We start from the raw sequence: 27,511 nt of genomic DNA, 5'->3' as shown, positions 1-27,511 counted from the left end.
TAGTAGTAGATGTACTATTCATTCCCTATGTGGAATGGCAGAAGTGGATAGTAATTTGTTAGATGCATGTAGGCAGGCCAGCCACCACATTCTAGACATCCTCCTCAAGAATAATGCCTACTTAATTGTGATTGCTTTCATATTTGACACTAAATTATCCTGACTTTTCTTCATTTTCAGGAAATAGCAAGATTCTTCCCTCTTATAAGTAGGTTTTGTGAATCTGGTATATTATTATAAACGATTGGAATTCAACCAGAATGTCATAATGCTCCAGTGTGTTTAGTAAAGCTATGAAAAAAGGAGTCTTGGAGGTAGATAGCCAGGTGATAACTGTGTATCACACGTTGTCTTTGCTCAAGATTTGAGAGTGATTTTATATAATGTGCAGGAACAGGTTAGAAGCTGACTGACTGCCTTAGAGGGCAAGATGAAGGTCCTTCAGAAAGCCCCAAATGACAGTTCATAGGTAAGTTTCCAGATCTATTTTATTATCCCAGTATCTGCCTATTATTCTCTGCCATGTCATGTTCTTTCATGTGTTCTTCAGTCATTGATAAATGTTTGCTTTCTGAGCTTCCTCTTAGATTTTTTTTTTTTCATTTGGTCTCAGTGTATTTATCCTCCTTAATGAACCAGAACAAAGGGATATCAATCAGAGCTTTTCCGTTCTAAATACACTCTTGCATTTGTAGTGGATATAATTAGTGATTAATTCAGTTAGGGACATAAACAAAGCACATCTCTTACAGCGTGCTATGAACTTAAAATTGGCATTTCCTGGATACATAAGCTGATACACTTTGCACAACACTTCCTCCTACGCTTTACCTCTGCAAAATGCCTAAAGGTACAATTGAAATAGATTTTTTTAATATGGTAATTTGATGCTCTACTCACAAAAAGATACATTTAAATAAATATTTTAATCTATTTCCAACTCTGCTCACCACTGGTCTGTAAGTTATATGAGACTTAAATGAGCACCAGGAGATCAATGTCCTGACATAGGCAAAATCTTACTGAACCAAGAAATACCTGCAATTAAAAAAAAAAAAAAAATAGAGCACTGGAAAGGAATATAATTTAAGGTAGAATAGATAAAATCAGGATGGATATTACTGGATTTGAGGGTACAAATACATTACAGAAAATAGCAATGTTAAAAGTAAAATATTAAAAGTCATAGAGAATAACATGCTTTATCAAAGCTTACTTGTTGAAAATCTTTTAAGATAATTTTATAAAAGTCTAATTTTTGTGTAAATTTTCATATCACTTAACAAGGAATCATTTTCTTATTAAATATTGATTAGAGTGGAAAACCTAAATGAAATTCTTACACTAATGCCCTCCCATCCCAATTTCCATGGAAAATTAAATTCATTTTCCTTTCAAATTATTTTACCATCTATGTCTGCCCTCTTAGATAATGAAACACTGACTTGTAGATTGGCTGATGTTTCAAATAAAAACAGGCTTCAAATAAAAACAGAATTGACCAAAATTCTCCTAGAAATAAAAAAAAAAAAAAAAAAAAAGAGTAAATTTGAGTGCATTTTCCCCTGCATTCTTCTCCAGATGGAGTAATTGAATTGATGTGCTGGGTAGCTTCAAGGCAGTGGAGTCCCAGGATGTCAGATGTTGCTATGGTGCTAAGAGTCACATTCACATCCTTTTCAACATATCTTCATCTCTGATCTTAGTTATACCACACTCATTACTAATTCACTCGTAGCTATACACAAACATCTGCATATTCTCATATTTTTCTTTCCCCCTCCCTTTCAGAATGCCCATCATTCTTCCTCTTCAGTTATTAATGTAGCTCATTATAGGCTTCTCCAGCTGTCCTTAAAATGTATGTTGAATAAGACATGAGGAGGAAAGCTTTAAAACAAACAAACAACAACAACAACAAAGAATAGCTTTTCCAGTCTGCACAAGTCTTTAGATGAATTTAAGTCAGACAGCAGAAAATTTTCCATACTGTATAGTTGGCTTTGTTATTTAGTCATCTGCACTATGAAGTGGATGAAAGGATACTTCTTTATCCCACTGTTATTATTAATGATCACATACATGTAGTTTCAGAAAATGTTTCTACATTCAGAATTTTTTTCTTACTGATGGAATTAAGTAAAGGAGATTTTCCCCCTTGAATTCTAATGACTTCTAATAATGATTTTCAACTGTTGCAAAATGTCTAGTTCCCTTATTAAATTCAGCCATTTGCTTCCTATTGTATTTATGTACGATACATAAATGGTATATGTACATAAATACAACAGCATCAATGATACTGCCATCTAATTTTAGGTGATGATTTGCTTTACAGTATCATGCAGAAAGTTACCTTACACACCAAAAAAAAAAAAAAAAAAGAAACAGCTAAAACCATGGGACTACTCATTGCATACCTTATTATAAAGTAGTATATTATTCTTATGCATGACTTAACCATCAACACTATCAGTGGTCATGCATATGGTATAATTTCACTAGATATTTGAGGACATCAATATCTATCCCCATGACTTGCTTCACTCAATGGTTAATGCCAGCAAGTTCAATGTTAGACTCTCCCTTTATTTTCCCCCTTACTTTGTCTTTCTTTCTATTCATTTTCTTTGTTTCTTTTTCCTCTATGCCTGTCTTCCAGTCATTTATTTTTCACTTATACTTTTATTCCTCCATTTGCTCATTCAATGAAAACCAGGAACTTTGCTGGGAATACAAATATATTCACCTACAAATTCTAATGGAAAGATGTCCATTAATTTGAGCTGATGCCAGTAACTGATCCTGGATGCCAAAGCACATACGAATAGGATTTTACAGGGGGTTATAAAAAATATGAAGATTTAGCATGGTTGAGTTGAGGAAGTAATAAATAGAGAAGTTCCAGGCACTTAAAGCAAATCTCATCAATTCACTATTTGTCCAGAATTGGACCAGTTAGAAACTCTAGATTATATCACTGTAACTATTTCCTAATTAACTTTAAAAATGTACATGTATATACATATGTATGTATAACTATATGTAAGGGAAAGCCAGGCTGTCACTTCCTGTCCTTTCTGCTTCTGCATTGTCCTCCACTTTCTGAAGCAATCTCCAGAGCCTTCTCCCACTTCCAGTACCTGGCTCCTGTTTGCAGCCGTGTCATTTCTGGGGACCTTGGGGCTGGGAGCAGAAGACCCTGCTCCCAGCCAGTGGGCGGTGCTGTCTCCAGTACTGCCCTTCCGGGCCCCACACAGCCCTTGGGCAACCCCAGGGAGAACGGGCTTCCGGGGCGAACATGAGGAAAGCCTCCCCGACTCCGCAGATGGTGGCTGCTCAGCTGCTCCTACTGGGTGGCCTACTTTACTGCCCGCCTCCCCATGGAGTTCTGCCCCGTGCCCTCGGGTATGACCCCGCCCTCCCGCCCCTCTCCTGGCCCTAGCCAGATGTGGCAGCCACGACCTTCCTCGAGAAGGAGCTGGAGCGGGTGGAAGACTGCTTCCAGGGTGTCCCATTCCTTCCACTACCCCTTCCCCCAGTATCACCGCCACCTGCAATCCTCTTCTGCCTCTTCACCTTTAACCGAGCCCGGCCCCCTGCAGGCCTTGGAGACCCTCGACTAGCTGAGGCAGCGATACCAGGCAGGGGCAGGGGGATACAAGGTTGATGCCCCTGTTCCCACCCTTGTCTCCATCTCTGCCCTCTCATCTCGCCCCCTACCCTAATCCTGCCACAGCTCGGAGGGTTCCACAAGCAAAAGAAGAGAGACCAGGACAGAGGAAGCAGGCAGAGAGTGCGAGTGCCGTGGACTGGAGTCAGGAGCTGAGGGACAGGGCTGAGTTGGTGAAGTGGACCGTACAGTAAGTCAAGGATCGAGTGTGCAAGGCTTGACGCCAGAGGACATGTAACAGCTTAGAGGGGCAGGGCTTTGGGTTGTAGGAGGAGCTGACTTCAGATCTGGCTCACTTGTTTTGGAGATGAGGTGGGGGGACCCCTCCGTCACGCCCCTGCCACTAGCTTTGTTTCAAATTCTCTTTCTCTGTCCTCTCTCTCTGGTTTATCCTTGCCCCTTCTCCTGCCCGTTTCTGAATTTGGTCCTGCTTCCCTTTTCAGAATCTAAAATTGTTTGGCCTTAGTCAACATCTACACCCGTCAAGTAATAGCTGAGGAATGAGCCACAGAGAATTCAGGGAGCAGGGCTGGGCTTGGAAAGCTGGTCTCTTGAATTTCAAAGGAGTGGTTTCTTGCAAGTTGTTATTGGTAGGTTCTAGAGTGGCCATGGGATAGAACCAGGAAGTAGGCACAGGAAGCTAGGCAGAATTGCTGTGAAATTAGGACAGGTATTCTGGCTGCATATGTAAGTCAGGAAGGGTCCTACAGATGGGACCCATAGAAAATAAATAACTAAAAAAAAGTAAGCCAAATGACCTTGGGGAACTGCCTTTTGCCGAAGGTGGTGAAGTTCACAGAAGAGATGGATATACAGGCAGATGGAGAGGAAGGGTCAAGGCTGAGGATGTGCATAGTTGGGAACAAGGTGTTCATTTCAGTTCTAGGAGGAAATCGATGTTTTGTGCTTGTATTGGGGGAAGGGACTGTATCTTAATAAGAGTATGTGAGGACTGATCTTTTGAGGGTTTATAAACAGAAATAAAATGAAGTTTCTTTTGGAGAAAGGAAGTGCAAATTAGAGCAGAGGGGATGTATATTGGGGACTTTGGAGTGATGAACTCCAGAGGCTAAGAGGTTATGTTCAGCTATTAATTTCAAAGCCAGGTTCTGTGAGTTCATTCTTAGTATAAAAAAAGTCACAACTACTTTGGAAAATCATCATCACTATCATTGTTTTTAGTGACTTTCTACTTTTTAGACTTTGATTTTCAAATTCATATTTAATATTCGTAATAGGTATTATCATTGTCAATATTAAATTATTAGTACATCCCCTTTAATGATCAGGAAAATTAAGTTTTAGCGCTGATAAGCTATTTTTCTAAAGTTACAATCTACTAAGTGGTAGAACTTGGTTTTGGGAAATGAGATTTTGTATCTGAATGACATTTTGTTGTTTTTAGATTTTCTTTAAGAATTAAGAAGCTACATATATTGTATGTGCTAAGATCTACATGTCTTAGTAGCTTGCTGGTTGACATTGATTTTGTGAAAATATTTGAAAAAATAAGTTGGTACTTGGTAATATATCATTATCGTTAAATCAGAATGCAAACATCTGAAAGTAATCTACATTCATTTTTTGTAGATATTAGACTCTTAACTCTTGATATATTGTAACTTTTCATTTAAATGGTTAGTTCTATCAAATTCAATTCTGAGTTGAATGCCACAGTGTTTTGTTTTCCATACCAAGGTTCTTGGTTGCAAATGGCAAAAACCAATGCCGCTTATGGGAAGTCGTAAAAGAAAATACATTGATATGATTTATATTAGCTCACAGAACCAATGGAAAGGCAAGGAAACACATTATAGAAATTTGTCTTAGAAATAATTGAGGCTAGGCAGCCAAGAAATCAGCAGATGTCACCACTGGACTATTACTGCCTTATTTCTTCCAATTCACCATTGTCCCACAAATACAATTTGGGTGTCTCTTCATCTACAGCCTTCCCTTAAGATTCAGAGGTATGTCTGATCAAGATCCTAAGCCACATACCTGTCCTTTAATTGACAGAGAATAGAGAGAATCATCTGATTCCATTTTGTTTCCAGTGTGGAAACCTGCCTGAACACAATTTGGAAGTTCCCATCAAAGTAGGAAGTGCTTGAATGTTGGTTAACCATTTCATAACAACTTGGGGATGTAGTTGTATGTTGAAGCAAAAATCTTTCTAAGAATAACTGAGTCATTTAGCAATTTCAATGAATAGCTTGGAGCAACACAACTTAGTAGCACAGCAAAGCCCAACAACTAGGTCTCTGGACCTCTCTTCCTTTTTCTCATGTTACCAAGCTTATCCACATCTACATGAAATATAGTAAATATAATCAATACCTATTACAGTGTCTGGAGTTGTACGTGTACTTTAAATGCTGCTCAATTTTTCTTCCTTTTTTGTTCTGAGTGCTGACTTAAGAACTGGGAGTTTTCTCAGTTACTTATTTTGAGAGAGAGAGAGAGAGTGAGAGCAAGCATGAGCTGGGGAGGTGAAGAGAGAAAGGGAGATAGAGAATCCCAAGTGGGCTCTGCACTGTCAGCACAGAGCCCAACTTGGGGCTTGAACTCATGAACTGTGAGATCATAACCTGAGCCAAGATCAAAAGTTGGACACTTAACTGACTGAACCAACCGGAGGCCCAAAGAACTGAGAGTTTTCTAATACAGCTGCATTGAAGATTATTTTTTATTATACATTCAACATAAATATTTTAAATGGCATATGTGAAATAGTCACCTTGCATTCATTATCAGCATAAGCTTATATGTCAGTGAATAAAACAGGATCCCAAGGAGAAGTTGGACTAAATTAGCTATTAGACATTAGAGTATTAGAGTAGGTATTAGGTATTAGAGTAGACAACTTATTTTCTGTTTCACTTGTGAACAAAAAGGCTAAATTTCTCAATTTGAAAAATATGGTACATCCAGTAATTCAAGAAAGTTGAGATTTAGGTAAATTGTACCATTTTTTCCTATTCTGTTCAACTCAAAATAATAATTTTATCATAGTTTTCTTCTGTATTGCACAAAAAAGGAACTTTAAAAATCTTCACGTTGGAATAATTATAATTTAGTATGCATAACAGACAGCCACACCATTATTATCAATAACAGGAAACATTTATATACCTTTATTCTTTGTAGGCATTATGCTTATGGGTGTACAAACATGAGACAGGTTGATTTCCCTCAAGTAATTTATGTATACAAAAAGACATTCAAAGTATAAAAGCAGTGCAAAGAGGGAGAAAAGAGAAAAGAGAAAGAGAGAGAGTGAGTGAGGAAGGTGCGGAGAGAGAAGGAGACACAGAATCTGAAGCAGGCTCCAGGCTCTGAACTGTCAGCACAGAACCCGATGAGGGGCTCGAACTCATGAACTGAACCCTGGTTCAGTTCTGAACCAGAAGTTGGATGCTTAACCAACTGAGCCACCCAGGTGCCCCATCCTGTATTTTATAATACAACTAAGAAAAGAAGAAAGGACCGTGGAATACAATACCTCCACAACATAACAGCTCTTTCAAAGCTTTCTAAATGCTGTTTTTGTATATCTTTCATTGACCTGTATAAATGACAAAAAGTTAAAATGTTTCTTTAAAAAATAATTCGCAGATTAGAGCAAGATGGCAAGAGCAGTGTTTATGTATCCTTTGAAATATCCCCATTAAAACAAACAGAGCTACTAAAATAGGATAGCAAAACAAAGGCACTTGGAAAACGTACCACAAATCTGAAACAAAAATACGGTATCCTACAAACCTTAAAATACAAATGCAGGGGATAAACCATTGACAGCAAAAAGACCCACATACTAACAACTGGGTGCAGAATGAAGCAGCAATAAGGCAAAGAGGGACTTCAGATGGCCTTGATTGTTAGAGAGCACCAAATGAGTCAATGAGTACTTATTGGAATTCTAAAGGAGCCACTAAGAGAAGAGCAGTTAAAATTGGGACAGAGTTTTGCAGGCTCAAATTAGCAGGTGACTGCAAAGGGATTGTGGTTAAGTTTAGATGGTGCTGAAGGGGCTGGGTTATATGAGCTCTTGAAATTAACTTGGTAAGATCTGTCACTTCAAGGTGAAAGCCCTGTGTGGAGGTGAAACTACTAGAACCAGGAGACACATCTATTAGGATAAGGACAATATAGGCAAAGGAAAGAGTTGGCCCCGATATAAGGGAAGAGGGGAAGAGAGCCAGCAGACTGCAGAAAGTATGCAATTATATTTTTAACATCTCTGAGAAATATAAGCATTAGAAGGAAGGTTCAGTAGCACCATGCAGTTGTTTGAGATGAAATTGTCAACTCTCCCTTCCTACAAATACAGGAAAGCTCATCCCAGTTATCTATGAATAGTGGAAAATTTCTGTGGTCAAATCTTCTATATAATTATATATATTATATAAATATATATATATATTATATATATATAATATATATATAAATATATTATATATATTATATATATAATATATAAAAAATATATATAATATATATAAATATAATATATATAAAATAATTATATATAATAGAGAGAAATATATAGATAAATGTATATAGAGAAAAAGATGGCCATAATGTTTAAAAAGTTTAACTAATATTATAAAATGTACTAAAAATTAAGAAACAGAAATATAAAATAATAGCATCAATGGAAATTAGAAAACTCATACATTAGATGATTGGAGAAAAAGGAGATTTAAAAAGAAAGCTAACGGGATGTTGGAAATAATTGGAAATAAAGAAAAAGATCATTTTGGTAATGGATACTAAATAAAAAGGAGCATCAGAGAAAGTAAACACCATTGAGTATGCCTGAAAATAAATAAGAGATGTGTTAGAGCATAACTTGTTTTGATTACTAAAAACTGGAAGGAAGTGGTAGATTTAAAAATGGGCAAAAAAGATTCACCAAATGTATGGTAAGAGTCACAAGGAACACAAGGCACCTGCATGGCTCATTCAGTTAAGCGTCCGACTCTTGATTTTGGTGCAGGTCATGATTTCAACCCCATGTCAGGCTGTGTGCTGACAGTGTGGGACCTGCTTGGGATTTCTCTCTCTGTCTCTCTCTGACCCTTACCCCTCTTGCACTCTCTCTCAAAATAAATAAATAAATAAATATTTAAAAAGAAAAGAGTCACAAAGAACAATACCCACAATTCCCACACAATGGAATAGCATCAGTACTAAAATTATAACTCAGTATTTTGTTGAAAATAAAGAAGAATCAAAACTACCAATAAATGTAACCAAATGTAATATATATGGCAAAAGACTTGCACACAGAAAAATAAAAAACATTGCAGAATGAAATTAAAGAAGACATAAATAAATGGAAAGGCATCTCATGTTCATGGACTGAGACTTAATGTTGTTAAGATAACAGTGCTACCCAAAGTGATCAGTAGATTCTGTGCAATCTCTATCAAAGTCCCAATGACAGGTTGTTTTTTTTTTGTTTTTGTTTTTGTTTTTGTTTTTTGGTTTTTTTTTTTTTTTTTTTAGAAATAGAAAAACCTAGCCTAAAATTCATATGGAATCTTAATGGACCCAAATCACCAAAACAATTTGAAGAATAAATTTGGGGAACTTATCTTCCTTATATCAAAACTCATTACAAAGCTGCAGGAATCGAAACAGTGTGGTACTGACATAAAGACAGACATATTGATCAATGCAATAGAATTCAGAACCCAGAATTAAACCCTTTCATATATGGTCAGTTGATTTTCAGCAAGGATCCTAGGTCTATTCCATGGGGAAAGGACAGTCTTTTCAACAAATGGTGCTGAGAAACTGGATATCTACATGCAAAGAATTAAGTTAGATCCTTATTTTGCACCATATGCAAAATTTAACTCAGAATGGACAAAAGATCTACACATAAGACCTAACATTACAAAACTCTTAGAACAAAACATAGTGGAAAATCTTCATGATATTGGATTCAGTGTTGAATTCTTGATGATACCAAAAGCACAGATAATGATATAAAAAATAGATAAGTTGGAATTCATCAAAATAAAATACTTTTGTACATCAAGGGACATGATCAACTGAACAGACAACTGACAGAATGGGCAGAAAATATTTTCAAGTCACATATCAGATGAGGATTATCCAGAATATATAAAGAATGTCTATAACTCAATAACAAGAAAAAATAAACAACACAATTTAAAAATGTGCTCAGGCTCTCAACAATAGCCAAATTATGGAAAGAGCCTAAATGTCCATCAACTGATGAATGGATAAAAAAATTGTGGTTTATATACACAATGGAATACTACGTGGCAATGAGAAAGAATGAAATATGGCCTTTGTAGCAACATGGATGGAACTGGAGAGTGTTATGCTAAGTGAAATAAGCCATACAGAGAAAGACAGATACCATTTGGTTTCACTCTTATGTGGATCCTGAGAAACCTAACAGAAACCCATGGGGGAGGGGAAGGAAAAAAAAAAGAGGTTAGAGTGGAAGAGAGCCAAAGCATAAGAGACTCTTAAAAACTGAGAACAAACTGAGGGTTGTTGGGGGGTGGGAGGGAGGGGAGGGTGGGTGATGAAGGTATTGAGGAGGGCACCTTTTGGGATGAGCACTGGGTGTTGTATGGAAACCAATTTGACAATAAACTTCATATATTGAAAAAAAATAAATAAAATACATCAGTGTATATCCAGAATAAAAAAAAATGTGCTCAGGGATTGAGTAGAAGATATATATATATATATATATATATATATATATATATATATATAAATTGTTATGTCAATATATATATTGATATATATATATAGATAGATTGAGAGAAGATATATGAATGGCTAATAAGCACATGAAAATATGCTTATTTTCATAGTAAGCGTATTTTCATTTTTCAATATGCATGAAAAATGAGTAGTTATTAGAAAAATTCAAATGAAAACCATGATGAGATACCACTTCACAATGATTAGGATGGCTATTTTTTAGAAAATGGAAAATAACATGTATTGATGAGAATGCGGAGAAATTAGAACCCTTGTACATTATTGATGGGAATGTAAAATGGTGCAGTTGCTATGGAAAATGGTTTGGCTAATTCCTCAACAAGGTTAAGCATAGAATTACTATATGATCCAGCAATTCTGCTTTTGAATACATACTCCTGAGAATTAAAACCAGGGACTTAAACAGATGTTTATACACTAATATTCACAGCAGTATTATTCACAATAGACAAAAAGTGGAAGCAACCCAACTGTTTAACAGATGAATGGTTAAAAATTGATTCAAATTGTGGTATAGGCATATATTAGAATATTATTCAGCCTTTAATGGATATCTGATACATGATATGACATGGATAAACTTTGAAGACACTTTTTTAAGTGAAAAAAGCTGAACAAGTATTGTATAATTCACTTAGATGAGGCAACTGAACTTGGCAAATTCACAGAGGCAGAAGGTAGATTAAAGCAGAACAGAGGCTGGGGAGTAGAGAAGGAATGGGGAGTTATTGGGTTAAGAGTTTCTGTTTGCAATGATGAAAAAGTCCTGGAGATGAAGAGTGATGATAGTTGTATAAAAATGTGAATGTACTTAGTGCTACTCAATTATATAGTTAGAAATGATTAAAATGGAAGACTGTATGTTATGTATTTTTACTACATTAAAATAAACAATATATATGACATATATATGTGTGTGGATATATATGGATATATTGGATATAAATATATATATGATTTATATATATAAACATATACATAAGATTTATATATGTAAATATATAAATATATTTTTGTATATATATATATAAAAGATTTTATTTCCATCTTAACTGAACTTAAAGTATAAAGGCTTCTGGAAAACTATTTTGAGCATGCAAGAACTCAGAGAATATTGCTTCCATAAAAACCCTTTCTGGGATATAAATTTTAAACAACTAAATGGTTAGAGCAACTTAGGCATGAGGACTGGTGGATGGCAGCAGCAAGATTGATTTAATCTCCAGTAAAATACAAGAGAAGTGAGCTCCTCATGACAGCAGAGAATTAAGATTAGCCCCTAAAAAGTACTTGCTGACATTAAAGTCTGTTGAGTGCCAGAGTTAATTATAGGATTTACCAGACTGGAGAGATTTATAATTTATTTTTATACTTATTTTAGATATAGTCCTTTTAGAAGCCATTGAATTAGGCTACATGACATCTAAAGGTTCATCCTACATTCCAAGAATTCCATGATACTTAAAAAAAAAAAAAAAGTCCATTTATTTATTTTGAGGGGGGTGAGCAGAGAGAGAGGGAGAGAGAGAATTCCAATGCAGATCATGTGTAGAATCCCAGTGCAGAGCCTGACATGAGGCTGCATCTCACAACTGGGAGATCACGACTTGAGCCAATATCAAGTTGAAAGCTTAAATAACTGAGCCCCTCCAATGATACTTTAATTATAGTCAATATTCCAACAAGGGAAAGAAATTATATCTCTTAGGGACATGGTATTTTCATATGTTAATAATAATGAAACTTCAGATTAACATAAGTTTTCTCATTCCTCTTTATCTTACTTGTCTCTAGAAACTCAAGCACTACCATATAATTCGATGAATTCATTCACATCCCCATATTACCCTGAGTCTCTCTGAAATTGATCCAAACTTTTACCCTTCCCTGCCCTCCCAGCACTTTGTGTTCTCTTGAGTGCATTACTTCCTCTTTTAATTATCCCTTTGTTGACCTTGCTCTTATCTTTTTGTCATAATCACCTGATAAAACCCCAAACCTACTTAAATCTACCTTCTCTGCCTATCCTGTTTCTGCACCAGAGCAGTTGAACATTGAAATGGAAAACATGTAAACAGGCCAGTTAGTCTCACTAACTCACTAACTCTCATATTTTCCCACCTTCTAATCACCTACCAACTAATCTGCTTATACACCTACACTGTCTTCTCTTTTCTCCTGTTACTGAGCAGCAAAGGTCTTACTTTAATTACAAGCCAGCACGCCTAATTGTGTTCTGTATCCAGTTCCTTCATGTATTCCCAAGCTTTCTTCCTGAAATTTTCCCTCTCTAGGAAATTTCAGTCACAAATAGAGTTACTGATTTAACTTCTCTACTTTCACATCTAAAATCTAACGTATTCAAAGAAAAGTATTTATTTCTCTCAACTTCACATTGTAAATGTGCTTCTGCCTAACTTTCCCTATCCTGGTAAATGACACCACCATCTACTCAAGTTTTTCAGTGAAAAACCTAGGATTTTTTCCAGTTAAAAATCTTGATTCCTTCTTTTCCCTCAACTCTCTCTCTGTATTCAATCCTTTAGATCTCAATCCACTAGTTCTGTTGATGTACCATCAAAATATTTTCTGAATTGTTTCATTTTCTTTCACCTCTTGTCCTACTATACATCATTTCTTGTTTATCGTTTGTTGTATTTTTGTTAACAGTTTCTTCCCTAGTCTTCTTACTTTCACTCATATTTTTATGATCTATTCTCTAATAGGTTGAATAAGATTTTCAAAATATAAACACATTCATGTCGTAAAACCCTTCAATAGCTTCTATCCCATTCAGAAACACTCCTGACTCCCACTACCCAGCCCTAGATGAACTTGTCCTTCATCTCTTGTATTGTACGACATACTAGCATTGTTTTCATTTCTTGAACACCTCAATATAATCTTTATATTTAGCACTTCTAGCCCATTCTCACCTTGAGCCTTTTGTATTGATGCATTCTGTCTGCTTGAAATGTTTTTTTTTTTTCCTCCTCCTAATTTTGGCATGACTGGCTTTTTCTTGTCATTCAGGGATCGGCTTTAAGGTCACCTTCCCAGAGGTACCTCTCTACCCACCTAATCTAAAGTAGCCCCGATGATCTATTACATCATCATGTTTTAATTTTCTGCATATTTCTTATTGTCATCTGACTTTTTTAAAAGCATTGTTTACTTTTGTCTCCTTGCTCAGAGTGTGGGATTCATGAAAATAGGAACTCATCATCTTAATATGCTGATGTATCCCTATGTTATAGAACTGTGTGGGCACATAGTAGTAAATAATTATTGAATGGAAATATCCAAGCTCAGGAGATTTTACGTATGAAGCAGAACAATTTTCTGCTTTAAAGTAAGAACTAATATGATTAAAGAAAACAGAATATTTGAAATGATGTGGTTAGTGTTTTCATTCCCATTAATCATGTTAACTTGGGAGTCAGGTTAGAATCAGAATTCTAGTTTTTTAAATCTGAAATGAGAAGTCATCACAGTGAATTGACTTTCATGGTATATCTCCTCTAATGACATTCTCTGTTATTGGATCTGAGAAACTAAAAACCAGAAACCTGTTTCGTGAGCTTGGAATTAAGATAAAGAAAATTAGAAGAATCTAATGCATCATACCATCAAAATAAGATATAATAGTAACATTTTACAATAGATATAATGGTAATATTCTCACAATAATTTTACAATACCACACTTTCAAGTTCTTCCCAAATTTCTGATCAGCAACTGTGAGACAAAATAAAATGAATGTGGTTGTTTTAAGCCACTATGTTATAGAGTGATTTGTTATGCAGCACTAGATAACCAGAATAAAGTTTACTAAGATGCTTTCTTTGTCCTATACTTTTTTATGGTAATTTCCATTTTCTCCTTTGAAATGGCTTTCCTTCTTTTTTTATTTTTTTATTTTTTTTTTTTTTAATTTTTTTTTTTTTTCAACGTTTATTTATTTTTTTTGGGACAGAGAGAGACAGAGCATGAACGGGGGAGGGACAGAGAGAGAGGGAGACACAGAATCGGAAACAGGCTCCAGGCTCCGAGCCACCAGCCCAGAGCCTGACGCGGGGCTCGAACTCACGGACCGTGAGATCGTGACCTGGCTGAAGTCGGACGCTTAACCGACTGCGCACCCAGGCGCCCCGAAATGGCTTTCCTTCTTAATAGAGGGACAATATGTTGTCCTCAATGAAGTCTTGACTTCTAAATTTCCCTCTACCTACATCATTCTTAGACTTCCTCACATACACTAAAATGGATCAATCTCTGGAACTTGCAAGATAACTGACTAATCTAGTAAACTAATTTACCCTAAAGACTTCATGGTTATTGGAAATGTAAATTATTTTATTTTTATTAAAAATTTTTTTTAATCTTTATTTTTGAGAGAGAGATCGAGTGTGAGTGCGGGAGGGGCAGAGAGAGGGAGACACAGAATCTGAAGCAGGCTCCAGGCTCTGAGCTGTCAGCTCAGAACCCAACATGGGGGAGGGGGGGGTCAGGAGCTGCGAGATCATAACCGGAGCCGAAGTCTGACGTTTAACCGACTGAGCCACCCAGTCGCCCCAAAAATGTAAAGCTTCTAAAAGGAAAAAGTAAGCAGTTCAGCCAGAAAAATCAAGTTTATTTGGGAACAGCGGAGGAATTGCATGAAGGACAAGCAAAGGATGGTGAATGATAGGCAAGTCCAGAACAAAAGAGGAGAGTATGGTTTTGTAGAGGAAGATAGGAATTGGGAGGGGCTGTTTAAACAAAAGTTCATTGGAGGAAAATGAGAGCGGGAAGTGTTGGTGGCTCCTCATTGGCTGTAGGTGACTGGAGGGTAGTGATCTCTCATTGGCTGCAGGCGAGGGTAGCTTGTTGTTGCCGGGTTCCTGAAGTTTGCTGTTGTCAGGCAGAGGAAATCTTCCTTCTTCTTGCTGGACTATACAAGCTGTGATGAATGGTATGTGCATAAGAGCCCTCCCTGCATGACTTCCCAACTCCAATTTGAATTAGATTTCCTTAACACATTTTCACAATATCTTAATATGTTTCTCTTTCTAGAGAGGCATTTTAATATCTTTTAAACTGCTCTAAATTGATATTCAAAATAGGTTGACTAATTGTTTGGATTGTGGATAGAGTGACGATCCTTTGAAGAAAATATTTTTGAGAGCTGAAGAAAGAGATGTAGAATGTTGCAAAATGTTCAGTGCTTGAAAAAAAATCACACTATGTTGTCTCTTCCCATGGCCCATTCTTTCTTTTATCCCTGAGTAGCTAAAATAAGTAGCATGATGGCATTTCATTTTGTTGTTGTTTCTTCATTGGAAAATGTAATTGATGGTGTAAATGTTTGCAAAGAATTACAAATTTCTTTTATTAAAATCAACCTAATTATTTCAAGATATTATTGTCATTGTATAGGCTTCCATGTGATGAAGTTTAAATCAACTCTCTAGGCTTAGTTATATTAGGAAAGCTAATGTATATAAGCTAATGCTAATGTTAATCTGATTGTCAAAACTAATTGAGCTGAAATTCTAAATTGTGAACTTCCACTAAACCACTGAACCAATGGTAGCTAAATTGGAAGTGGTTTTTGTTTCTTTTTTCTTGACACAGCATATAATAGACTCATGAATTATTCATGTTACTTATAGTCATCTCTGCACCAGAGCTAGGTATTCCAACCTGACTGCAAACTGTGTTGACAAAATGTTAATAAAATTTCTTCTTTATACCTAAGCAAAATGCAATATATATGTGACCTCCCAAAGCAAGGATACACAAGCCAAGTAATTTGTATCACACAAATATTTTATAGGGTATGGCAAGATAATATTCCAGTAGGCCCATGGACCATCCAAGCAGTTTTTCATAGTGAGGATTTCCAAACAGATGCCAGACATTTTCCTGCCTGTTCTTGGAAACTCTTTTGCCCAACAGTTGAAAGGGAAATGCTGAACTAGGAATCAAAACATCACCTGAGACTGTGATTTGACTATTGTTGTCTGTAAAGAATCCAAGAAAATGTTCTCTGGATTTTTGGTTGGCCTCACTCAGTCTTTCTTTGTGTCCACTGCCTTATTTTCTTGGTTTTCAGCTGTATCTCTAACTCTCCATCTTAAAAGGAAATGAAATATAAATACACACACATACATAACACTTTGCTTATATTGTTATAGCATAGGCCTCACTTGTAGTTCATTCTTTTGTTTTAATATCAACCATCTATCTATGAAATTTTTTGATTAACTATTGACTTCTTCATTTATTTCTCACAGGTGTTCACTTCATATCAAAGACCTGTATTTCTGCCTTCCAAATGTTCCTTTAGCCTATCTTTTTTCCTCTTTATAATCACTTACTATTTTTATCTATGCCCAGCATATAAATATAAGAACAGGTATGCATTTTACAGAAAGGGGATCATTACTACATTGGCTAATTTTTATGTTGTGTCAACTGTATTTACAAATAACTCTGTCACGTGTGGAAAAAAAAATGAGAGTCTGTGTTAGCTCATTGAGTTGTGAGCTCTTTCTGTGTTGTTAACTGAACCACATGATGAGGAAATGATAGCTTGGCCCTTCACACCAACACATTTGTTGGAGACTATCACATAGTGAGTGAGGTTTAACTTTTGGTAGGTTTAACTAAAATTGTAGTTCAGCTCAGACAAATGAAGAAATAAAAGAACCAATTTCTTTTAATAAGCATTCAGAGCTTGAATATGAAAAGAAATAATGAAACCAGAGAAATAAACCTTTAAATTTTTTTTGTCCATTTCTTGAAAATATTTGCAGTGGCATTATGTATAAAGATGCATATGGGTAGTAGGATATGTTATTTCTTCAACAGTTTTATTTTGAGTATTTTCTAAAAAAAGTCTATTTCCTCTATTATTTTACTCAGTGATAATATGATAATGAAGATAATACTGTCTTCATTTACTAAAAAATAATTAGCATAATAGGAATTTCACAATAAAGGGACAAAACATTTCTTGAATTCACATGTATTAAATATGCCTCAAAGGCATGAGAAAGATTCTGTGGCATGAAATTCTCAAATTTCAAAATGGGAGTGCATATATCTTATGTTAGAATATTTACTATATATCAATTATGCACAGTTTTTATTTATAATGTACACAAGAGCTTCTTTTTTGCAAATAATATGGCTTGCAACCAAACTCTCTAAATGTACACAAGTCAAATTCCTGCAAACACAGGGGGATTTTGTTTGGTCAGAGACTGGTCTGTCAGGTTTGCCATAAAGTCTGTTCAAGACACACAGCTAACAAAGGAATTTTTCTCTTGTAAATAATGGGCCAAATACAACCCCCCATGAGCCTCTTCCATTATGTTTCTTCTTGAGGCTGTTCATTCTGTTTTCTTTTTTCCATGCTTGGATTTGTTGGCATATAAAATAGCAGAGTTTCAAGCATTCTTTGTGATGGGTAATTCTATTAGCTTGGAAAAATGATTTTCCTGAAATTTGGAAAACAGGGTAATTTGCTTCATGCCACTTTTCACATTTGCCATTATTTGATCACAATGTACTTTTTAATTGCCATAAAATAAGAAAGGCTTTATGTCCTTTTTTTTTTTAACGTGTCCTTTTATTCTAACTTGGAAGCCTAATTAGTCCAGATTGTATTAAAATGCTTTGTTTTTGCTGCCTTTGTCAGAGAAGAGTTAGAACATGATGCCTCTCTTGGTAGGTCACAGACTGAAGAGGCCTGACCCAGGGAATCAAATGTCTGACCTGGCCTGACCCTAACCTCTACTTAAAATCAAGTCTTTACTTTTATTTTAAAACAGAAGTATACTTTCCATGTATCTTTTTTTCCCCTTGTCCCAGCTGCTAAGAAGCACCCATGACCATTCATTTGAGAGCTCAGGGTGGGAAAGGACATTTTCCAATCTTCTCAGTTTGGGGAATGGAGTCTGGGTTTGATTTACTCTTGTTTACTTAGACAAAACTCCACTATGTCGTCTACAAATTCCATATAAAAGGAAAACAACCAAAAAAAAAATTACAGAATTTGATGAATTGTGGTGGGCTTTTCCTCTACTGTGCATGAAATTTAAACACGTATTTATTTTAAATAAATCTTTATATTGAATTAAGTCTTATTTCTGGTTATGCTTTAGCAATGAGATGAGCCAAAACATTTGGAAGATATATTAAAAATTGTTGTTGGTAGAACATTTAAACCGATGTTAATTTTCTGCTGGGAATATAGGAGACTGAGTGAGCTCCTCTAATAATAATACTATTAATCACTTTATGGTTTTGTGCTCTCACTTCTGAGGCACATGATCAATACTCTTAATTTTAGTCTTGCTTTTATTCTTTGGCTCTGTGATTCTTTTCTCTCTGTTTGTATGGTTGTTACAGTAAATTTAATTTATGACTGTGTAGGGCGATGTATCGTACAGGTCATATCCTGTAATCTTTCATGTGGAGAATTCCCATGGAGTTATTCTGTGAGATTTGATGGCAGACTCTTTTGCTTTTACTTGAAACATCTTTACTTTTTAGGGGGTGGAGGAAGTGAGAGGTTGGCTAATTTAGTGCATTCCAAATTACAATGTACAGAGCTTTTATTCACTCATTTAGGCATGGGGTATAACCCTGCAGACTTGATAAGTAACCTCAGGGGCTCCTTTTTACCCTAAATTCAACAATTTTTACTTTTAAAAATAAAAGCTTGTCTAGTGCCACACATTTTGAATTTTCCTATTCTCCATCTCTAGTTATCATAGCTAGTTCAATTTAAGAACAAGGCTCAGCTTTTTTGTTCCTGTCAAATCTTGCCAGTTGTGATATTTAGTGCAACAGCCAAATGTTAGCCTTAATGGTAACATGGCTTTAATTTTTTTGAACAAGTCACATTGTTGTATTAACATTTTCATATTCAAGTGTAGCAAACATAGTCAAGGTTAAGTTGTTTGGGGAGCAAACATACCTCTTCAAACTGTGATACTTTTGCTATGTTGATTCAATCACAAACAGAAAAGAGAAACACAACTAAAAACATCCTTCAGAATCAAAATGAATTACTAAAAATGTCTCGGAATGAAGATTGTCTTTATTTTTCAGTTGGCCTATGTGAAGTAGCTCTAAGTCAAAATTCAAATACAAAATTAAATCGAGATACACATGCTTTGATTTAAAATTATTGAAATGCTTCAAAATTGAGAGGGTTCTCCAGTTTGTGAAGTATATAAGCTCTGAGTCATGTACAGGGCAATTTGAAATTATTCAACCTCTTCAAATTTTCCAGAGTACTTCAATTTGGAAGTTATTAGGGTTCCAGAATGTATAATGCATAGAAATTTGAAGCTGCTGAAAATGCTCTTTAAAAAAAAAAAAAAAAAAAAAAAGAGCCTTTTACTTGTGTTCAGACATCTGGGCATGTGCAGACACTGAGAAATAGATTGATGTAAAATTGTTTGAGTGCTTCAATTTATAAGTGATTCCAAGAGCCACCTAGATCATTCAGCACATGTTCAAACAGTTAGAACTGCCTCATTCAAAAAGTGGGAAAGATGAAACCAAATCTTCACTGAGGGAAAAAGGGTAATGGTCCAAGAATTCAAACATTCCTCAAAAATATGTTAGGAGATTTTAGGAGAGATGACTTAGAATAAGGGAAAGACATTATCAAAGAATAAAAGTTCAATTAAGCCTTTTGTCAAAGCCTCCCTCCTGTTAAGTCCATACTATGCTAATTGTGGTCTATCCTCAGGAACCCTGGTTGACATTCTCCCCTTGAATGGCCCATGTATTCCCAAGTTGACGTCTTTTTGGCCCATTTTCTCTCATGGGTAGCCCAGTGATGAAAATAGATTTCATCTTACATGCCAAGTCATTTCACTTATCACTGGATGCCTGGAGTGCTGTCTGTGCTAAAGAGGGCACAAAAACCATATGAGATCTCAACAGAAAAAGAGGGTCAAAATTAATGCTGTCACCATGGATGTAGGAGGGATATTTGGCACCATGCAGATATTTCTTCTTCTTGTTCTACACATGTCCTATACTTCTTTAAGATCCTGTTCAAGTAACACTCTTAGTTTTCCAAATGCATTTAATTAATTTTCTTCAGTATTACAGCTTTTCATCTTTGTCAACACTCAGCGTATTTACTACTTTAAACTTTCAAATAATAAAATGATTAAAAAACTTTAACATACACTTATGTTCTACATAATACAAGGCAATCTGGTGGTCATTCATTAGTCTCTGTTTCAGGAAAGTTTCATATTGACATGGTCTTAGGTCAGCTCTTAGCTGTGCGACCTTATGAAATTTACTTCACCTCACCAGATCCCATTGGCTTCATTGTTTAGAGAAAGGTTAAATAAGTGGCTGTTAGGTGCTTTCACACTCTAGGCTGTGAGCTTCCAGCAACTGAAAATGCGATTGGTGAGGCTCCTTTCATCTGGTACCAAAATGTCACATTAAAACAATATGAGAAATGGTAACAGATCTCTGTGTCTTGCGAAGATTCCCCAGTCAAGTATTAGAATTTCTGAGCTGCTGCCCCCAACAGTGGCAGATGAATAGCCAATTATTTGCTGTGATTTTAGAGGCTGCAGGGAAACTTTCAGTTCCTTTTCTAAGTGGTCCCTGTTCACCAACTGGTGCTAGTAATTACTTCAGGCTGGAACAAAGTTTTATTTCCTAAATTAAAAGAACAGTGTACTGAATAGTGGAAAGAGCAGAAGTTTGAGGGGCAGACAGACTTGAATCTCAGCTCCAACTACTCATTATTTTTAAAACTTTCACATATTCTGGAAAGTCTCTGAGCCCCAGATTCCTCATCTGCTAGCAAAATGGTAGTAATAGCCATATCATGGATTTCTGGTGAGGAATAAATGTTTCAATGTGTATAAACTGGTCTAGCACCTAGTAGACATTCAACAAATATTATTTTTTTCCACTCTTCTTTCAATGAACACACACACACACACACACACACACACACACACACACACACACACATATAGAGAGAGACAGAGACAGAGACAGAGAGACAGAGAGAAATTTTAGTTGGAGGTGGAGGTTCAGAAATGTGTGTAGACTGGGGAGGGCTTTAAATGATAGGCAATGGGGATTAAATGTCATCTGGGCAGCAATGGAGAGTCCTTAAACTCTCTGAAGAGGAGGGAGACACGTTTACAGATATCTAAAAGAAAGTTGGAGGAAGGATATACAGACTACATAGACATGGCTGGTGGCAAATAGGAGAGAGACAGTACACAGTGTGAGGCCCCGAGGGTGAAGGTGCCAGTGTGAGTATTGACAGTGGAGTAGAGTAAGATAGGTAAGCAAGGGGGAACATTTGAGAAGATCGGTTACCAGGGCTTTATACGTGATTGGATGGAAGAAAGAAAACAATCACCATAACCAGGCTTTTAATTTTCCAGTAATTAGACTTCAAACCCCAGACAAATTATTTAAATCTCTTTGAATCTCAGGTAAAATGTACAGCTACTGGCATCAACAGCTCAGAGACTGTAAAATGGGGTAATTTAATATCATCTCCTATTTTACTTTTAATTTGCTGATCCTGCATATATTACATTCTCCTCATAATAAATCTCATTGGTCATTTTTCTAATTTAGATGTTTACTATATAGAGTATAAACACAGTCCCTGCCTACAAGAATTGGAAATAAACCTACAGGAAGTAAATTAGAAGGACAAAAGATGTGCTTATATTCTGAAAACCCAGGAGAACCAAAAGGTGTAATCACACTTGTGGACAGGACTTAGTGTGTCAGTGCTCAGGAATAGTAAATATCTACTATGTCAGCTGGATACAACAGATAAGTTCCCAGAGTTTATGTAAGCCTTGGGGCCTGACCTTGATGTATAAATCAGTACTTCCCAGACTAAGAGTTCATGCTCCACACAATTATAAAAAAACAACAACAGAAAATGCCATTCAACAGAAAGTATCAACTTTTATTTTATCAAGTACAAGTATTTATAAATAAAGAAAACAATGGAAAAAAATGCTACTATCTCTTGTCACCATTATTTAATAAATGAAATAAATTTAATGTTCCAAAAGAGAAACAATGGACCTAATAATCTCAAAATAAAGGACAATCTTTTAAATTTAATGTATTTAGCCTTATGAAAATCTCATTACTTTTCACTATGACCCATTGAAAGTTTGTTACAAATGACCCACATCCAAAGATGGTGAATCGAGATCCACTGATGTTACTAATGTCTACTCAGGCCAACACTTAACAAGGACTGTATTTTGATATCTTATTTTTGTGTGACTTGTGTTGCAAAATGTTTTGTGACACATTTATCTTTGTGTCCTGAAATAGCATATTGCCTGACACATATACTAGGTGCTCAGTAAATACTTGTTGTGAGTGAATGAATGCACAAATCTATGAATGAACCAATCAATCATTGGAAACTTGGACAACAGCAACAGTAGAGGTTCTGTAGTTTTTGGCAGAAGCTCTTCTTGGACAAGGAGCAAAATAGCCTGTTCAAATCAGTAGGTTTAGGGAGCCAGGCTTCAAATCGATACTGCTATGAAAATTAGCCTCCAGTCAGCCATAGCTTACAGTGGGAAGGAAGATTTTTATACTTTGAATGCCTAGGGCTGAAAGATAGTCTTAGAACTAGAAAAATATTATGAAAATGGGAAAGCTCACAAGTCTTATTAGTACTTAAGTCACCATTCATAGTAATCCAGAAAATAAAACAGTAATTCAGAAAAGGAAAACAGTTTAAGTGAATAAAAGAGCAATACTATTTATACTAGTTATCAAATTGATTTTTTTTCCAATTTGGGATTTCCCTCTCCTTATATAATTAAACCATCCACACCCACTTTGGTGATGATTGATATCTACCTTTTTTTTTTTTTTTTGTAACATGATTTTCTTATGCTTTCACCACACATTTCAAGTCTAGTATACAGCCACACATTCTCTCTTTTCCCATTTGCCATTTCCCAGTTCTTATTTCATCTTTTCTCTTTCTTTCAGAGCCCGTGAGGGTTTGGGTAGGAAGAATATTAACTAATGACATTTTGATATTATCTCCAAGTGATATACACACATTCCAGAGACATATTGTCAGGGTTGAAAGAAGAATTTTTTCATTGTACAACTTTAACAGTGGGTCTCATTGTCTCATTATTAGGGGACATAATTAGTGGGTCTCATTATTATTAGGTCATACTATTTGAGATAGACTATTAATTAATACTTTCATAAATCTAATTTTCCTGTGAACAATATTGTATTATTTTAGCAAAAAGCAGCAATTTGTTAAATTATTAAATTAAAAGACAAATATTTTTTAGTAGTCGTGTCTTGGCATTTGTTATTTCATTTCATTTCATTTCATTTCATTTCATTTCATTTCATTTCATTTCATTTCATTTCATTTCACTAATATAGCAGAGGTTTCAGAAAAATGGAAGTGACCTGGGACTTTCTTGACCTATGAGAAACACAACCTCTACTAACCGAGATCTTTCTTAATTTCTTTCTTGTACTTTATCTAGGAAATTTTTGTGGGAGGGTGGAAAGAGAAGATACAAGGGCAAACGAGAGATCTATGAGTGGGACTGACTTTGGAGAAATAAATAAACCTTTGGTCCAGTGCATCATTTTGTCTCACGTTGCACCAAAAACCTGTGTAATGCCATCAATATGCTTATTCTTTCCTTAGCTATCAAGGCTCTTGGGTAATGTTTAAGGTGGAATTGCTAAAGGCATTTGATTTGGTGTTAAAAATAGAGGATGGATCAGTTCCTACAGAACAAACATAGCTGAGATTTCCTCTTCTTTATGCCTTTTCCCTACATAATGTCATTGAGATGTTTTAGTATGAGAAGTGACCATCATAAGATGACCAGAAAAGTCATTCTTTCTTTATGTCACTCAGTAATTCCTTATTTAAAAAGCACTCTCCTTCTATTAGAATTTATTATGAAATGTTTACCTATTAAGCAAGATAATTTTATGCTTCTATTGAAGTATGAACTTCTTGAGAAGAAAAAGTACACAGCGAATAGAGTCAGTTCAAAGGACAGCAATGTAAACCATCTCACTTTAAGTCAGGATTTCTCTACCTCAACACTCTTAACATTCTGGGCCAGAAAATAATTTGCTGTTGGGCAGGTGGGGGGCGGGGGGTCTGTACTGTGCATTATAGGATGTTTAGCGGCATCTCTGGCCTCTACCCACTAGATGCCAGTAGTGGCCTCTGAGATGTGACAAACCCAAATTTTTCCAGATATTGCCAGTTGTCCTTGCTTGAGAACCACTAAGGCAATAGTACTTTGCATTTCAAAAGATTAACATTTAGAGAAGTCATTTTATCTGTAGGTCTCACAAACCTGTACCCTTGCCCCAGAACTCCCTTTGGAGAGGCCCCATCATTTCTTATACCCAGTCTAGTATTTCCATTCTAACTTAAATTTCCTGTTTCTTCCATTTTGAGCAATCCTTCACACTGTTACCAAAATAAACTTCCTACTCTATTACTTTGATAATTTTAGTCTGACTTAGATTCATTTAATATCTCCTAGTTTATAGAGGGTGAAGTCAAAAGTTCTCCTCATATTGAAAAGACTCTTTATTCTGGCCTCATTCCACCTTTCTTGTCCTCTTTGCCTATCAAAATTTTATCCACACCTTCAAATTTTTCTTAAAATTTTGAGACCAGTTTATTCCAATGATTTCTCTCTCTTTCACTCTATACTCATTCCTTTCCTTTGAACTGTCTCTGCTCGCCACTCGTGTCCATCCCACCCATATCTGAACACTAGTTTCTTTATTCTTATTTTGATTGCTATTTATTTAGCAAAATGTTCATTTGTTTATGTCTTATCTGTACAATGAGATTTTAATATTTTAGGTTTGAAAAATAAAATCAATAGAGGTAATTCCTACACTGTCCACACACGAAGCTATGTCACATTCCTGGGATCAAGCTATAGATGACTCTAACAATTAGCTTGCAAGTTAATGCAATACTTTTCATTTAAAGAAATAGTCATGGAGGAGTACTATTTTTATAAGACCTATTTTCCCAAGTTGACTTATTATTTTAAAAATATTTTATCTTTTCTATGGCAGGAAAAGCCATATATGGCTATGAACTGAGTACTCAGGATATCCAAGAACATAAGTTTCTTTAACAACTCTACTTTGGATGATGTGCTCCCTAAGACAAAATATCATATCAAATTCAGTTAATCATCTCCAAGATGTGAGTGAGGATCCCAATGTACTATATATGCACATATAAATATACATTAAATGTACTATTACTTATATATATAAGTATATATATATATATACACACACACACACACACACACACACACATATATATAATCTGGTGAAACTTTTAGCGTATAGTGAATGTTCAAAAATAGTAGTACAAAAATTAGTAGTACTAATATTTTTAGTTTACTTAGGATATATGAATAAATAGAACTAAGGTCAAACATACCTTTCTTCCTAGAACGAACCGATGCAATTAAACTATCAAGTATAGAGTCCACATTTACAGGGAACTGGATGTTCCAAAGAAATAGACTGGTAAGTGGCCAAGACAATCAATTCAGTTACTGTTATGTTTGTCCAAGTCATTGTCAAGCACTTTGGCCATGGCAATTTACAGTAATAGTCAAGATGGTTGAAAATATGACATAATGCTCTTCAGTATATTTGTTTGGATATATTCATAGTAAATTAAGAGGGTTGATTTAATAATGCATTTAACTGCTGTATTGTACACATTGAATAATTCTCTGTGTATGTTTAAGTATATTTGTTCTATTACAGCAAATAACTTGATATGAAGATAAATTATGGCTTTGATTTAAACTGCATATTGTAAGGAATTTTTTGAAGATAATGTCGAATAGAGTGAATTTGATTATATTTTCAATTTAAGGTATTTTAGTTTAGTAGTGTTTTAGACTCTGGAAGGAATTAGTTCCGGTAACAATGGATTAAGAGTCAAAACACAAAAACTTCTGGCAATAATTTAGATAGTTATTAGTTTTGAGACCTTGAGTAAATTTGCATGATTTTTATTTCTGGCATCTATAAATAAAGAGGTTGATCTCCAGGTTTTTCAGATGCACTCTTGAAATAGGCAAAAAGAAGAGTGAATAAATGAATTATTTAAAAAATAAATAAATAAGGGAGTTATTGCATAAATGAATAAGAAACAAATAGGAAGACTGCTTCCCTTAGACATACTTAAGAGTCAAGAGAACTCTAGGTTAAGGTTGACAGCCCATTGTTCTCCTGCAGCAAAAATATTGGATATATGTAGAAGCTGCAAGCTTCAAGGATGTGCAGGAGAGATCATGGTCCTTCGGATCCTGCCATTGAATCAGTTACTTATACTGTTTAGCTGGCTGTGCAGAAGAGTTCTTCATTAGGGAATGATCACTGGATCCACTTGTGGAGACAAGCTTGGAGACACATTCTTTGTTTGAAATTATTTGCATGTAAGTCTAGATTTAGACCCAGTTTCTCTTAGATGTTGTGGAAGACACAGAAATGTACCATTCAGATTTCCCTTCAAGGAAGGACTGTGCTGCCCAGCTGCTGCCAGCACACAGCCTCCATTTTTTTTTTTTAGCTTTTTTCCTCCCCAGGGCTGTCAGAATCTAGCGACTGGGTAAGAGGGCCATGAATATAAAGGCATAGCCATTCCAGTCCAACATGGAAATTCTAACACACAATTCTTACAACAGAGGGTGGGTGCACTGGGTAGGTTTGGAAGAGGCTTTGTTGAGCCCACATTATAGTTAGAATAGTTTGATTTCTCTCCCTGCCGGATCCTGGTTTTCTACCTTCTTGTCACAGATGTTTGTAATAAACACTGTGCATCCCAAACTCAGCATCTGCTTCCAGAGAACCCAACCTGAGACAGCTGTACCACAGTAAGAACTGATCACACAAGAGTGATGAACATGTGACACTCTTCCCATCCATTCTTCCTCTGGCACATCTTCAATCCAAAATCTAGGCACT

The sequence above is a fragment of the Panthera leo genome, chromosome F3 (genome assembly GCF_018350215.1).
Source record: "Panthera leo isolate Ple1 chromosome F3, P.leo_Ple1_pat1.1, whole genome shotgun sequence".
In the NCBI taxonomy this organism is placed as follows: domain Eukaryota; kingdom Metazoa; phylum Chordata; class Mammalia; order Carnivora; family Felidae; genus Panthera; species Panthera leo.
Note: the sequence above shows the minus strand (reverse complement) of the source record.